General features: G+C 30.9%; 1 long non-coding RNA gene across 1 annotated transcript; it reads left to right on the forward strand.

The window, feature by feature from the left end:
* Nucleotides 1–1,374: 1,374 nt before the first annotated feature.
* Nucleotides 1,375–1,830, forward strand: LOC128652171 (uncharacterized). Its single transcript, XR_008401288.1, has 3 exons — nucleotides 1,375–1,492; nucleotides 1,592–1,657; nucleotides 1,739–1,830. It is a non-coding gene; the product is annotated as an uncharacterized LOC128652171 (long non-coding RNA).
* Nucleotides 1,831–4,778: the final 2,948 nt, after the last annotated feature.

Consider the following 4,778-nt stretch of genomic DNA (forward strand, 5'->3'; position numbering starts at 1 on the left):
GGCCTCCACCGGTTCCTTTGGCAGATTGCTTTTCCCTGCAAACCTTTTTCTTTATGTTTTTTCTAATATCAGTTACTCTCTTCCGACAAGCCCGCACATCCTTAGGAAAACTTCCTTCAGCTGAAACAGATCTACTGATTTGTGTCCAAATTGTTCTCTTTCTCTGTGGGTTTACAGTTCTTGCTTGGTACCCAATGATTTCATCGTAGTGTTCGATCACAGCTTCGACCAAAATACAATTCTGCCGATGAGTGAACATGATACTTCTCCCGCTTTTGGTCTTTCCAGCTTGGGAAGATGCCATTGTAAAAATGTGATACAATAGAGCGCAAAAAATAACTAAAGTGTTGATACAAACTGAATAAAGTTTTCTTTTATAACGGTTTCCAAAAAAGTATCTAAATGTAGTTGATGAAAATGGGCGTATAATGTCTGATGTTCTGGAAAGATATGTCGCAGTTTATTTTTAATATGGAATACCTGGATTTCCATTTTTGTTTTTAATAACAATTTTACATGTAAATAAAGATAATTTTGTTATGAATAACAATATTAAATTTAAATATCATTAAATTGTTATATGTATCTTTAATTTTATTTCACCTTATCAACGGATACATGTAACATTTGTTAATGTTGCCCAAAAAATAGTGCTGTTGTGGCGCAGTTCTATACAATGTTTCATTGTTATTAAAATGGATAAAAAAATACATCAAGTTGTATACTAAAATACGATTCTTGATAATATTTTACAAAATATGTATCCAAATTGAGTGCTATTTGTAAAAATAGGTTTTAGCTTACAAAATTGCGCATTTAAAAAAAAAAAATTAGTCCCGTCAGTGAGTAGAGATTGAATAATATTTAGAAAATGCCACGATCCAAGAAGTTCTCTATTGGAGAATTATTGATTATTTCTTACACTATGGATAAATATTTTCCAAAAAAAAGGAAAGGGATTTTCACTTTGGACCAGGACACAAGAAACCGAATTCTCTGTGAAATGGTGCGAAGAGTAAGGAGAGTCTCTGGGCAAAAACGAACGAGGAAACAATGTCTGAAAAGATATAACGACTTGTACCGGAGGCAATCTAAAATGCGCACTTTGATAAAGAGTTATCTTAAAAAATGTAAGCAATATAGATATAAATATAGTTTAATTATATAATCTTAAGTATTAAAAATGTATAGTTTTTAATTGGAATATTTTCAATAAGATAAACAAGTTAAACAATAATAGGATTAAAAGATTACCATTGCCTGCAGATAAGTGTGAATGAATCAAGTTTTTATAGGATTTTCAGACAAATTTTTTGTGTGTTTGGATTTTTAAGAATATATTTTCACAAATTTTTTATTTTATAATTTTTAATAGTCAAAAGAAGAAGAGCTCCAAGGTACCTTCTTCCCATTGATACCAATTCTAGTTCTGAAGGGGAATCAGACCCATTGCCCACAGTTTTTATGGATGAAGATAGGACTCAAGACACAGGTATAAAAAATGTAACTGTAATGTCGAGAAAAAAAAAAATTCAAAGACAGGTATTAAAGTAAATTTATCTTTTAACTATTTTTTTTTATAATGCTATAGATAATAGCACTCCAAATAATAATGCAATGGATGAGCAAGGAGAAGAAGATATCGATAACATTGAAGGTAATCTAAAAAAAAATTCTTTGAGATTTCTTTAACATATATATTTTATAAATATAAATTTATTTGTAATAATAATTTTAGGACATGTAGAGCCTACAGAGTCAGAAGAACATTTGGAACAAGATGAAGAACATTTGGAACAAGAGGACGAGGAGGGCCATGAAGAAGATGAGGTTCATCAAGGAACATCAGGTGATTTTTTATTTTTTTTATGTTGATATATCCATTATAAAAACATTATATTTATATATATATATATATATATATATATATATATATATATATATAGATATATATATATATATATATATATATATATATATATATATATATATATATAAAACAATTGATATGTATGCATATATATATATACACATATATATATATCAATTTTATTAATGTGTATATATTTTTTTTAAAAACAAATATATATATATATATATATATATAAAAACACAAACACATATTTTTTTTATATATATCAATATATATATATATATATATATATATATATATAGATCAATAGATAGATAGATAGATAGATAGATAGATAGATAGATAGATAGATAGATAGATATATGTATATAGATCAAAAAAGACAGATGTAAATATAGAAATAAAATTAATTGAAAGATAACATAGATAGAGAGAAAAATATTGTGTAAGATAGATATATTTTAAAATTACATTATCAATACATTGTAATCAAAATTTTGTTTTTTGAAGAAACTCAACAAAATTTAATAAACTTAGAGGTACACGATGAAGACTCTCAGTCACCTCAATATTATAACTGGGGTAAGTGTTATAGCATTTATGAATAAATATATGTTATTGCTGTTGGTAATTCCATTGACAGATATTTTTTTTACTCTCATGTCTATAAATGCTATTCAAAATAATCAAAATATATATATATTTTTTATTTTTTAGTTCCGGATGATGAAAAAATTGTAATAGGCAAAAAAGAGCTCCTTGAAGTCCTGCTTAAAGCTGAAACTGGACTGATAAGCAGTTACTCAGCAGTCAGGAAAATGAGGCTGAAATATGAAAACATGTAACTTTTTCATTTATGTGTTATTAAAAAATTTATGAATGTGCTGGCAACATTTTTTTTTATTTTATTTTATATACAGAATAAATGCATATATTATTTAACAAATATAAACAATTGTCGTTATTGTGTAATATATATTGAAACATCTTATCAATGAATTGAAACATCTTATCAATGAAAGTGTAAGATTAGGTCAATGTAAGACGTTAATTTGAAAAGAATAGTAGTGAAATGTCTAGAGGGGTTGTGTAAAGTAGGTAGAGAAAAACAAATTAGTTGGTAAAGATAAAAGACGTGTTGAAAATCAAAAGGAATAATAGTTAAAGGTCTGTATGGGGTGTCTAAAATAGCTAAACAAAAGACAAAAAAACAAGACTTTGTAAGACATGTGCTAAAATAACGTAGAATAATAGTAAGGTCTGTATGGGGTGTCTAAAGTAGATAAACCAAAAAATAAGGACTTTGTAAAATGTGAAACGTGTTAAAATAACGTGGAATAATAGTATGGGCTCCATTTATCATGATAAATGGAGGCCTAAAAGGTCTGTATGGGGTGTGTAATGTAGAGAAACCAAAACACATGACTTTGTAATAAGTAAGACATGTGTTAAAAATAACGTTGAATAGTAGAAAAAGGTCTGCATGCGGTGTGTTAAGTAGATAAACCAATAAAAAATGACTTTGTAATATGTAAGCCATCTGCTAAAAATAACGTGGAATAGTAGTAAAAGGTTGTGGTTTGTAAAAAAAACACAAAAAGAATAATAATATAGAAATTTGTTCAATTCATATTACAAATATAAATGTTTATATAACCTTAAATTACAACAAATAAAAAGAATGCCTATAATAAAAAAGGAAAATACCAAAAATATGCGCTTTTTTACGATGATGGAATGGTAAATATAGTCGAGATTTATCATTAACACGCCGCATCTCGACTTTGGAAAAAAGCGGTATAATACGACCAGTTTTTTGATAAATATTGGCGCACAAGTGCGCCTCACAGAGGGCGAGCTGCGGAGAACTTCTTGGAGAACTGAAAGTCGGATTTCTCCAAACAATGATAAATGGAGCCCCTTGTGTGGTATACATTACTGGAATCCACTAGATATTCCCCCCTCCTCCCATTAACAGTACAGAACAGTCACCTTGTGTAACTATCTATATTGCTAGAATCGTACTATTGTTCACAATCTTGTTTAATTTGTTTTTATGACAGTTACTTTGTTGTTTTATTGTTGTTATTTGCAGGTTCTCACTCCTACACAATTATACTTACAACTTTATGTCAGTCTGAAAGTTATATATTTAATCTACCCGACACAGTTGACAAGAGAGTTTATACCACTAGCACAAAACCTCACAACCACTGAAACCTACCAGCTTGATCTCCCTCACAAGAGCTGCTGGTGCAACGCCGCCCCCTGCAGACTCGAGGCCAATCGTCTGGCCAACAGGAAGGTGTCAATTAACCTGATCGTATTTGATCGGGTTGAATTTTGGCGATTCCTGTCAGCCTGCTCAGAGCAGATGGACAGGGTTATGGAGTCTTTAGACCGCTGCTCCATAACTGCTGTTTCTGGCAAGTTTGGAGACTCGCCAGATACACGGGCCCACAAGCTGCATACGGAGCTTGATAAATGGGCCCCTGTGTGTAGTTCCTATAGAGCTTGAGAAAGGCTGTCAACAGCGGAAACTTGTTGCTCTTGATTTTTTTACCATCTGGGCCACCGTAGTCTTACAAGACACACGTTTGTACTGAGACGAACTGAGCCAAACACTTCACTGACCTGTCAGAGATATCCAGCGAAAATTATAAACGGAGTGGTCGGTAAATCAAAGGATCCTGACAGGCATAGGAGATCATCTCTATGGCATTCGGCGTAAGTATAAGTGTGCACCATTGCCATCTAACTATTTTCGCCTGTTTAAAAGGATTCCCTTGTCTCTTCCTCTCTCCCACACTTTCAGCTTTGAAACAAGCTTAACAAACCTAACAAGCCTGAAACCAACATACGACATACCATCCATCTGCTAAAACTTCTAACTCAAACGGACTTT

The sequence above is a fragment of the Bombina bombina genome, chromosome 3, assembly GCF_027579735.1.
Source record: "Bombina bombina isolate aBomBom1 chromosome 3, aBomBom1.pri, whole genome shotgun sequence".
In the NCBI taxonomy this organism is placed as follows: Eukaryota; Metazoa; Chordata; class Amphibia; order Anura; family Bombinatoridae; genus Bombina; species Bombina bombina.